Here is a 12,712-nt window from a genome sequence, read left to right on the forward strand (position 1 = left end):
ATCCGCAAAGGTTTATCAGGAATCAAATAACAATAACAAAATCAGCTAACATAAAACTGAACCAGGGATGGAAAATAGGAGATTGATACTTGTTGCCCTTCAACCACTGGCATACAACATGGCTAATGACCCAAAGACATCCATCTTATAGAGCAAATAGGTACACTGTCACCAATGTATAAATGATTCTTGACCCAGGTTTAATTAAATAAAAATAAGATTCTTATAAAAATCAACACATGATTGGCATGTACGTGGAGCTAAATATATTCTTCTTGTGGAGGGAAATATAGGGGAAGCCAAAGCTTTTGCTAGGTGAGTCCTATACAAGATGGAGTCTAAAATTCATGAAGCTCTGGAATAAACATTTATAAAACCTCCAGAGATACCACGATAAAGGTGCCCATTGGTATGACCCATGATAAAATTCTATCTCCTTTTTGGATTGCTCCTTGGGAAGGCTTGCTTTCCCCCTAGTGACCATCATCTACCTCAGATGACATCACCTCAATCCTCAACTTTGCCACTGAAGAGAACATCTCAGGTTGAATCTGCCACAGGAGTTGGAGTAAAGTACCCTGCAATGTTTGTAGCCCTGAGACTGAGAATTGGAATTATACCATGCTGAGATTACAAATTGCAAACCCAGTAAGTCTGCCAAAGTCTTCAAAACTGTAAGCTACCCCCTCCACAATGATCAACTTGCAAATTCCTACTGGTTATTTAAGCAATATCTATAAAACTCTTCATTTAATGATGCATGTCTACCCACAGAACCCATCCTGGAATTCATATCCATTTATTTGACTTTCTATATCTCCTATGATTCCAGGGTTCATTGGCTAAATATTATCAATTAGTCACTCAACCAGAACTATTCTCCATATAACCCTTCAAGAGTGTTTTTAGGATGCATCTACTTGTTCAATGTTCAATGCATCTTTTTCCCTCTTTTAGATGGGAATGGTACAATGTTTGCAGAACAATGACCCTGAATCTTTACATGACAACACAGCCACCCAGGCCAAATAGTGGAACATGGAGCATTTGTGGGTCTTTGGAATTTTCCTGCATTATATTGCAATGATGATACAGGCTGTTATACATTTTGTCTAATCCTATAAAATTATGTGGTGCAAATTGTAAACCATAATGTAAAATATAGACCATAGTAAGTAGTAATTCTTCAAAATGTGTTAGTCAGTTATAACAAATGTATCACGTTAATGAAAGATGTTATTATTTGGAGAAGTATAGGAGTGGGAGGAGTGGAATATAAGAATCTTTATACTTTTGATATAAAATTTCTATAATACACAGCTTCTTTTAAAATAAATTTTGTACAATTTCTATAAAAAAGTAAACAACATTCCTGGGGGAATTTTATATATTAATGCTACTTACATGGACCTGAAGAATGTAGAGGTGGTAATTCCCACCATATCCACATTCAATTCTCCTATTTTACCCATAGAGAAAACAGATGGATCTTAGAAAATGACATTAGCATCAGCAGAAATTGCAGCCTCCAAAATAACACCATTTTTTGAAGTGACCAGACTTGGTGTCTGGTTGCTTACATTGGTATAATTCCATCATGAAAGACAGCATTTTGATATACTGGAATAGATAAGTATTCTGGAACAGATTTGCTTCCCTTGCCTGCAATGCTTCTGTCAAAACTTACCTTTGCACTTATAGGTTGTCTTAGTCACTGTCATTGTTATTCTAGATACTTTGCTCCTGATCAAAGAACATACAGCCGCTAACCTTAAAATGCTCTACATTATGTTAAACAGTTCGATTGGTAGAAAGATGAATGGATTATCATACTGCCAACTGGGTGTACCTTGCAGGGCTGGGGAAGTATTCTCCAGAGGGTGAATAAGCTCTAAATGAGCATCACTCTTTGGAGCCATTTCTCCAATATACAGGATCATGGGGTCCAGGCATCAAGGGGTGGAAATGTGAGTGGCAACACCTAGTGGCCAACTAGAAAACATTTTGCTTCCTGTTCCCATGACTAACCTCTACTAATCTACATGTCAAAGTTCCAAAAGAAGGTGTGCTTACATCAAAAAAGAAAACAATGATTCCCTTGAACTGGAAGTTAATACCGCTGGCTGGTTTACTCATGCCTCTGAATTACTGTAGAAATTACTTTACATAATGTAGTGCCTGGAATGACTGATCCTGATTATCAAGAGAAACAGGACAGCTACTACACAAGTGAGATAAAGAAGGAATTTCTTATTAATGTCATAAAATGGGATTAAGGTCAATGGGAGACAACTTGTGATGGTTAAGTTAATGTGTTAACTTGACCAGGTAATAGTGCACAGGTGTTTGATCAACATGGACTGTGTTACTTATAATACAAGGACATTTCATAGACTTTAATCATCAGTGAGTTCTTTGCATATATAGCTGGTTACATCTACAATTAGCTGAGGAGAGTGATACATCAGCAATGGGTAATACCACACCCAGCCAGTGGAAGTCCTAAAATGGAGAATTGATTTCTGCATTTGGAAAGAGAACTCCTATCTCTATTTTAGATAATCACCATCTCATGGGGAACCTTCATCAAGAATCTTCATCAGAGTACCTGGCTTGCAGTCTGCCCTATGAAATTTGGACTTGTGTATTCCCATGTCATGTAAGACAATTTAATAAAATCTCATTCTATTGACACGTATTTCTATTAATTCTGTTTCTCTAAAGAGCTCTGGTTAATATAGTTTGGTACTAGGTGTGGCTCTTGAGAAAGAGAATCTTAAAAATGAGATTCCTTAATTCATCCTGGTTCTTTTGAAGTTGAGATACTCTGATTAGATTCATGGGCACTAATGATTGTGTTTTCAATTATAAAGAGGTCACTGACAGTCCATGGCAGGAAATGATAATAGAGCTAAACAAACTAAAACCAATGGGTAAGACTACATTCATGCTTATAAAAGGTAAGCCCCTGGGTAAGTGTTTTTAACATCTTAATGGAGTTTAATGGGGTTAAAAGTTACAATGGTGTTGACTGACTAAATGTGCTGGATAGAGTTATGAAAGAAAGGGATGAGCTGAATATTCAAATTTGCAAGTTAAATGCCACATGAATGGTGTGAAAATTTCTCTGTGGGAACTGAGAGAAAATCTTGTTTTTTGCAGTTTCAGACTTGAGATCTCTGAAGTCCAGACTCAGAGTCACATTGTTTGAGTAGCAGAGTTACAAAAGTACTGGAAATCTCAACCTTATAGGTTGTCTTCTATTACAGTAAGCATATTGTTTGGAAAGAAGTGGAATCCTGGTGACTGGAATAGAGATATATGTGTTTGTGATACTTAAAACCTAAATTCTGCTGAGATTTTGCCATATAATCCTGTTAGGAGAAAACCACAAGACCTCCTTCACATCATGAGAAAAGAACAACCCAACTTTAAGCCTACCCTGGTTAGAAAACTACCGAGCAGCCAATCTGTTCCAAGGAGTCTGCCATCTAATCCCCATTTATAGAGATTAACTTTGTCTCATGAGATAAATCTGCAAAGAAATCCCCTTAGGTAATTGGTTTGCAAGACCCTTCTTTTTTTCTCTCTCCCTCTCAACAAGGATCCTATTTTATTCCCCAAAGTGAACTACACCAAGTATATCTCTTGAGTATAGCCAGGTCTGCAGCTCTGGGCCACATAGCTCTTTTATGTATATATGTTTGTATGTCTGTACGCATGTATATATGTATGTATGTATGTATTTGCATTTGGTGAATACATTTTGGAGCACTGTTGCACCATGTGGATAATGGTTTACATTGTCATTTACACTCTTGCCATGTCCACCCAGTGAGCCATCTGGGTGCAGCATCTGTCCCTGCAGTACCATCCAGGACAACTCCAAGTCTGGCTTCTCTAGACCTATTACTAAAGTCACAAGCTTGCAAAGGGGAAGTACAAAGTGTGATAGACAGAAATCGGGGGAATTAAGTGTGAGAATGTATATTATGGGTGTGGGATAATTGTGGAAGGAATATAAAGGTGTATCAGACTGAATTTTTAAATATAGGTACCCTAATTAGAGATTCTGGATTTAATGTAGCATGAGGCCATTCAGATGGCTGGCTGAAACTGGGACCATAAATTGGCCAACAATGCCTGAGGCTAAGATGACAGAATTGACCTGGTGTACTATAGATGAGGGGATTCAATGGCTTAGAGAGACTGGAATGTTAGAGTGGGTTTACTGTCTAAATCTTACCCAACACACCAGGAGTGTACAGAGGACACACTTTTCACCAGGACTGTGAGGTATATATAGGTTGGACTAACTCAAACTTCCTTGAAGAGCTCCGTGGTTGCTCTTCTCTGTAGGTCATATTTTACTGTGGTAACTGCTGTTACAGAACCAGAGTCCATAAACCCCATGGGCAGGATCAGATCCAAGGCCAAGAGAAGTCAAGCGGCAGCATTTAGTTGCTACAATAATGAAAAGCAGACTCATAGCACTGATCAAAATAGTCTAAGTCAACCTATGGCATTTGCTAATAGATATGGGGTGCCTAGAAATAAAATAGATGTGCAGCCTATTAAATTCCTACTTGTTCTGTATAAGCAGAAGAGTTCTATGTTGAGTGAACAAAAGTTTAACTTGAATTACAGAAACAGAGAGGCAAGACCTCTTAATCAATTCACAGACCTGAGACAGTTTCAGACCCAGAGACATTTGAATGAGGGAAAGACTGTGTCCCTTCCCAAAGGAACATTATCAAAAATTTGTATGTAAATCTTTATTCCAGCCTTAGTCAAAAGGATCTACAGCACTTTACTAGGGTAACTGTGCATTGGGTAAAAGGATATAGACATTTAGGGATGATTAGACACTGGCTCAGTGACATTATTTTTAGTAGACCCAAATTTTCATTGTGGTCCTCAAGTTAGAGTGGGGCTTACATTGATGGAGTTTTGCCTCTACATAGAAATGTGTTAAGTAGAAAGCAACCAGAGTTTTGAGCAGATATTTCAGAGATCAGTGTCAATATCAAGGATGATTGTTCTCAGAAATGCTTTTTCTGAAATTGCCATCCTTAAAGACCACAGGAAACAGTTTGCTTTCATTTAGCAAGGCCAGAAGTAAAGCCTCAATGTCCTATTCCAGTCGTATGTCATAATATTGTCTGCAGTGGCCTTGATCATCTCTTCCTTCCACATGACATCATACTAGTTCGTTATATTGATGATATTACCCTGAATGGATTTAATGAGCAAGAAGTAGCAACTGCTCTAGACTTATTGGTAAGGCATTTGTATGAGAGAAGATGGGAGATAAATCCAACAAAAATGCAGGGACCTTCCACCTCAGTGAAATTTCTTCTAAAACAACAACAACAACAACAACAACAACAAAATACAGCACAATGCTTTGTTGGCCTCTTTCAGATTTTGGAGAAAACATATTCTTCATTTGGATGTGCTACTCTGACCCATTTACTGAGTAGCCAGAAATGCTGCTAGTTTAAAGTGGGGGCCAGAAAAACAGGAGGTTATGACAGGTCCAGATTGCTCTGCAAGCTGCACTTTCACTTGAAACATATGATTCAAGTTATTCAATGATGCTGGAAGCATCATTCTCAAATAGAGATGCTATCTGGAGCCTTTGACAGGCTCCTATAGGAGAATCACAATGCAGACTCTTAGGAATTTGGAGCAAAGCTTTTCCATCCTCTGCAGATAACTACTCTCCTTTTGAGAAACAGGTTTTGGCCTGTTACTGGGTCTTAGTAGAGATAGAATGGTATCTACCATGGGTCACCAAATTAATTGACATGCCTATCATAAGCTGGGTATTGTCTGACTCACCAAACCAGAAATTTGGGTGTCACAGGCTTGTTTCATCATGAAGTGGAAATTGTATATAGGAGGTAGGGCTCTCGTGGTTCCCAAGGGCATAAATGGTTTATATGATGAAGTGGCCCAAATGCCCACTCCTGCCACATTTCCTTCTCTGTCCCAGCCCACAGTTATGGCCTCTTGGTCAGTTCCTTATCTAGTTCCTCAGTTCCTCAGTTGACTGAGGAAGAGAAAGCTCAGGTATTGTTTCAGATGGTTCTGTACAATATGGAATTATGATCCAAAAGTAAAGAGCTACAGAATTGAAGCCTAATGCTGTGAAGTCCCTGAAGGACAGTGGTGATGGCAGAGCCTCTCAATTTACAGAACGTTGAGCAGTTCATCTGGTTGTTCATTTTGCTTGGAAGGAAAAATGGTCAGAGGTGCATTTGTACACTGATTTATGGGCTGTCACTAACAGTTTGGCTGAAGGATCAGGATCTTGGAAAGAACATGACTGAGAAATTGATGACAAAGAGGTCTGGGGAAGAGGTATGTAGATAAACATTTCTGAGTGGGTAGAAGCATGAAAATATTTGTGCCTGCTGAAGGTTAACCAGAGTGTGACATCAGCAGAGGAAGCTTTTAATAATCAAGTGGATAAGATGACCCATCTATGGGTTACAGTCACCCTCTTTCCCCAGATGTTCTTTCCTTATTCAATGGACTCATGAACAAAGTTGCCATGGTGGTAGAAATAGAGGTTATGCATGGGCTCAGCAACATGGACTTCCCCTCACTAGAGCTAACCTGGCTACAGCCACTGCTGAGAGCCCAGTTTGCCAGCAGCAGAGACCTGCACTCAGTCCCTGGAGTGGCACGATTCCCTGAGGTGACCAGGCTGCTATCTGGTGGCCGGTTGATTATGATGGACCACTACCATCATGGAAGTGGCAGTAATTTGTTCCAACTGGAATAGACACATACTTTGAGTAACTTTTGCCTTCCTTGCACACAATGCTTCTGCAAAAACTACCAGCTATGGACTTCAAAATATCTTATCATGGTATTCCATACAGCATTGTTTCTGATTAAGGAACACGCTTCACAACAAATGATGTACAGGAACATACATATAATCATGGAATTCATTTGTCTTACCAAGTGCCCCATTATCTTGAAATAGCTGAATTGATAGAATCATGGGATGGCCTTTTGAAGGCTTTATTATGGTGCCAACTAGGTGGCAATACTTTTAAGGGCTGGGACAATGTTGTCCATGAGGCTCTATATGCTCTAAATCAGCATTGACTCCATGGTGCTATTTCTCCCATGGCCAGCATTCAATGGGTGGAAATGGGAGTGGTACCTCTCACTATTACTTCTAGTGATTTGCCAAAAGATTTATGCTACTTGTGCCTGAAGGTTAAACTCTTCTGGTTTACAATTATTAATTCCAAAAGGATGAGCACTTTCACCAGGGAACACAATTGCTTTCAACTGGAAATTAAGACTGCTACATGTCAAATTTAGGCTCTGAATTAACAGGAAAGGAGTTATTGTACTGGCTGGGATGATTCATCCTAACTATCAAGGGGAAACAGGAGTGCAATTACCCATAGAGGTAAAGCAGAGTTTGCCTGAAATACAGAAGATTCCCTAGGACATCTAGGTAATTTGATGAAAAACAATGGAAAACTATGAAACATAATCCAGGCAGGGCTAATCAGGAATGGAAGAAAAATCAGGAATGGAAATTTGGGTTTTTCCACCAGGCAAAGAACCACAGTATTCTGGGGTGCTTGCTGATGGTAAAGGGAACATAGAATGAGTAGTGGAAGAAGGTAATGAAAAATATGAACTAAGACCATATGACCAGTTATAGAAACAAGGGTTGTAATAGTAATGAATGTTTCTTCCTTGTTTTGTTATGAATATGTTTATATTTGTATATAAAATGAATATCTTGTTCTCTTCCCTATCTTTCCCCTTACCATATAAGTTGTTTTAGTTTTATGTCATAGTATTTAAAGATGCCAATTTTATGAGTGAGTTTCACCAAAGAACTTACACAGTAATCTGGGGAGTGGGGCAGAGGGGGTTAGTGTGTTTCCGTTTGTATGCAGGGCAATTGAGTATTGTTAGGAGGAAAAGAATATGTCACTGTTATTTTTATTTAGGGGTTAAATATGTTTTGAGATGATACGTATGGCAGCCAAGTTGACAAGTGGTGGACTGTGTAGGCTAATGTATCAACTTGGCCTGTTAATGGTGTCCAGTTAGTTGTTCAAGCAAATACTGGGCTAATTACAATATATTTTTTTCCCATGTGAGAGCTTATTCTTTTTTTTTTTATTGACTTTGTAATAATATTACATTAAAAAAATATATATATGTGAGGTCCCATTCAACCCCACCCCCCCACCCCCCCCTCTCCCCCCCCAACAACACTCGTTCCCATCATCATGACACATCCATTGGATTTGGTAAGTACATCTTTGGGCACCTCTGCACCTCATAGACAATGGTCCATATTAATACAAGGATATTCCATGGACTTAAATGATCAGTGAGTTGATTGCTTAGATGGCTGGTTACATCTACAATCAAATGAGGAGGTTGCTGTCAGCAAAGGCTGATGTCTTATCCAATCAGATGAAGGCCTTAATAGGAGAAGTGAGTTCAGTTCTCAGAGAAAGAATTGTTGTCTCTAGTTCAGACTCATCAAGGGAAACTCATCCAGGACCTTCATCAGAGTCCCTGACTTGCAGCCTGCCCACAGTTGCATGAGTCAATTTTATAAAAATTATACTATTTACAGGCATTTCCTTTTGGTTTTGTTTCCCTAGAGATTCCTGGCTAATACCCCACACAACATAGGTAGGAAAACTAATGAACCAGACCCTATAGCAATGATGGTTTGTGTTGTCCCATGAAGCTAATCACCAGGAGGTGCTTGCTGAGCATAAGACAAATATGGAATCAGTAGTGGGAGAAGGTAATTATATATACAAGCCATGTCCACATGAACAGTAGCAGAAAAAAAAGGACTAATATGGCTATGCTACTTTTTAAAAAAATGTTTTGAGAGTTTGCATATGTACATAAATTCAAATCTTATTATTTTCTTCCCAAACTGATTTAGATTTTGAAGACTGCCAAGGCAATATATGAGAAATATATTTGTGTTTTCCAATGGGAATTTATTAACTTATAAGCCTACTCTTCTGAGGTCCTGCAAATGTCCAAATCTGGGCATTAGGCTTCTCTGGCTCTCATTGCTTTAATTATTTGAACTTCTTTTTAGAGTCTCTGCTCTCTATCTCTGCAGCCCCTCTCTCTGTGTTCATCCATTTCATCCATTTTTTATATCACACAAATTTATTAAGTTATTATCATTCTTCCTTTAAATACACACAAGAGCATTGCTGGACATCTCGAGCAGATCTTCAGAGATGGAAAAGAAAGCAAAAGTGTTCAGTAGTACTCTTTTTAAAAAGTCACACATCTACCACCACATTTTGATGGATATCTAGGTCACCCACAATGGCACGGAATTCTTGAAAGGATATTCTTCCATCTCCATTCTTTTTTGCATTTATTATGGTTTTGTCTACAATTTGCTTTAACCTGTGTATCTTTCATATTGTTCCCCACTCTCACCTTCAGCACGTGGAAGAGTTCTCGGTTGGGAGTATAGCCATCTTTATCCATGTCATAGATACAGAATGCAAACCTTGACTTTTGTTCCTTATCTGCTTTGACACTGAATTGAAAGTTTCCCTCAATGAATTCTTTAAAGTCTACTTCTCCATTCCCATCGGTGTTGAATATTTCTATTACTTGCTGCACTAAAGGATTCTGTTGTAACTCTGGCAGAGACATGAACTCTTCCACACTCAAAGAAACAGAATTGTCAAAATCAATGTTCTTAAATCTGTTTTCTAGCCTTTCAAGTTCATCAGCATCAAAGTGTTAGCACATATCCAATGGACTACTGTTACAGGCCAGCAATATTGACCAGACTCAGACTTTGAATAAAGTTCCAATCGAGAGCTTTATTAGCCACATGGCAACTGCCTCATCCTATGCAGAGGAGAGAGCAGCCCCGAGTCTAAGGGAAGGGGTAGTATTATAGTTTTTAGGAAGGGGGGGTCTACTAGTAAATGAGCAAGCAAGCAGGCATGGAAGTGGAACTCTGTGGTTAGCTGAAGATAGCTTATCTATTTTTTCTTTTTTAAAAGCCCTTTCTTGTAAGCAGCCCCATGTTATTTATTGGCACTCTTCTTGGGAGCAGCCCTAAGTTATTTATTTATCTGAAGGCATTTGCAATTCTTACTTTTTAATGTAGTTGTATTCTGATTTTCCCAATGTGGCCTTACCCTTACATCTCTCCCTTTCCTTTATGGTAATTCAAATTTTTGAATTTCTTTGTGGGTAGGCATTAACTGGTAGGGGGCATTTAAAACTATAAGTTTAATGGTTTGGAATTTTCTTATACTAATTTTTCAAATTACTGATTATATTTGGGTAACAGGTAAGCAGTACAAGGACAAACAGGGGTCCTGCTAAAGCAGTGATGAGGGTTGTGAGCCAAGGGGACCAGTTAAAAAGGCTGTGATACTGGTTGGCAGGCATTTTCTGGGCTTTGTTATGCTCTTCCAATCACCTGCAAACTAGGCTTTTTTAAATAACTCCTGAATGATTAGTATAAAAACAGCAGGTTTTGTTTAGGGCTATACACAGGCTTCCCTGCTGGAGGAACAATAAATTTAATCTTTGCTTATTCTGGAGAATTACTTTGCGAGAGAGTTTAAGGCCTGTTTCAGAAGGCTTATTTGATATTTAAGGTTTTTAATGTTTTGGGTAACTAAGGAGGGCAGAGCATTTAAATTATTGTTTGTTTGTTTTTTACTAGGGTTGCTGATCTTATCATGGCAGAACTCACTACTTTTAGACTTACTAGCCGTGGAACAAGAAAGGGGGCTCTCATATATTTGGTGACATGGTTCTGGTATTCCTAGCAGGATGAAGAGTTCCCTGCCTCTAGTCTCCAAATAGTCATAAACTGGGGGATTATATTTATTAGGACACAGAGGTCATTGGAGTCAGGGAGAATACAAGGGGTTAGACCTGAGATGCAGGCAAACCAAGTTCCTGGAGGGGCAACCAACACCCAGAATTTGTCCAAATTTGTCTGGTTTATAGTTACACGGTGTTTACAGGAGTCAGCAGAAGTTCAGAGGTTTTTATTCTGGACAGCAGAATCCTGGGGAGGGGGGCGGGGAGGGGGGCTCCTGCAGTTATCCTGGAACCACTGGTGCTTATGGATTTTCAGTTAGGCTCCAGATTTATTTATTAATTTTGTTCTACTTTTAAAGAGTTTACACCTTTAATCTTAAAGGGGTGCTGAAGGGTGATAATCTCTTTTCTGTAACTGGTGCCTGCTGGCTATGGGCTGTAGTTATTGCTTAATAATGTGTAAAACTCTTATGTCAACTGGAGGAAGTTGGATCTGGCATTCTGTATGAAGCTGGATGACGTTTTTACATGGTTAATGAGATACTCATTCTGAAAGAAATAAACTTAATTAAAATTTTGGAATACCCATTTTTAAAAGAGGACTTTGGATTACAGAGGTAAAAAAGGTTAGGTGCTTATAAAGATGGCACCCCTTTTTTGAAAGCTGGTGGGAACAGTATATATATATATATTTTTTTTTCTCTAAGGTATTTTTAGAGAGAAATTGAAATAGATACTTAGCTTTGTTTTGAAGATGCATTTCAGGCTGTTTAATAATTGGCACTCATGTGTTCTGTTAGATGCTCCTGGCAAACTGGCATTTTTTGGACAGGTGGTTTCATTCAGGATTAGTGCACTAAGAAAATTTTCTTAGATTTTTGGCTGTGGGAGTGGATCAGAACTACAGAATAAAGTTTTTACATTTTGGTTTTAATAGGACAATTTCTGGTAATTTTGACTGTTTAATAGATGACCCATTATTAGCAAGCAAGCCTCAGTTTTGCTACACAGTAGAGTACAGTAGAATAGTAAGTTGGCTAAGCCTGGCTAAGACCACAGCCTTATTTTATAGAAATGTTTATTAATTATTTAGAAAATAAAGTTACCAGGAATTTAACATGTTTAATAAACTTTTGTACCTGATCCTGAATAGAAAAGATAATGTTATAATTATTAGGTATATATTTAGTATAGGGTAAAAGTACAGCACTTTAATATTAATATATTATTTAATGCATAAGGATTTTGAGTTGCAATTAATAGTTTTAAGTTTTAGGTTTGTAATACTTTATATGTTATCTTTCCATGGGAGCAGGCCATAATGCCAATTGTGTTTAACTTTTATTTACCATATCCTGGTATCATGGCTCCACTTAGAATGTTTTTCACACAGCGAGCAAGTTGCAGCATCGTTGATTCTAGAAAGAGTTTCCAGTATTCTACTAGGCTGGTGCATAGTGCTCTCTGGCACTATGGAACAGTACCAGTCTGGAGGCGATATCCATTGTACACTTGGCTGTACTGAGTCATCATTGGCTGCTGCAGGAGCTTGAAGCTGCAACATAGTTTCCATCAACTTCAGGAGGAGAACCAGAGGCTGATTAGCAAATATTTCTAATTGAGGAGTCAGTGACCAGCTTAGCAAATAACTCACATGGAAAGGCAACCTGCAATGTACTCAAGGCATGGTTTGAATGCACAAGAGAGCTTGACAATTTTAAAGTTTGTTCTTTGTTTTTATATATATTTTAAACACTTTAATGCCACACATCATATAACAAATGACTGTTTACTAATACAATTTTACAATGAAGGTAATAGTAGGTATTTTACTTTAGTAATAGAGGGAAAAAGCTATTTTTCATTGTTAAAATGA

The 12,712-nt window shown here is 38.3% G+C and overlaps 1 pseudogene; it reads right to left on the minus strand.

Moving 5' to 3' along the window:
• Window positions 1-9,314: 9,314 nt before the first annotated feature.
• The window catches only part of LOC139438569 (calcineurin subunit B type 1 pseudogene), a 50,735-nt pseudogene continuing 47,337 nt past the window's right edge, over window positions 9,315-12,712 (minus strand).

This window comes from Dasypus novemcinctus (genome assembly GCF_030445035.2).
Source record: "Dasypus novemcinctus isolate mDasNov1 chromosome Y unlocalized genomic scaffold, mDasNov1.1.hap2 SUPER_Y_unloc_1, whole genome shotgun sequence".
NCBI classification, from domain to species: Eukaryota; Metazoa; Chordata; class Mammalia; order Cingulata; family Dasypodidae; genus Dasypus; species Dasypus novemcinctus.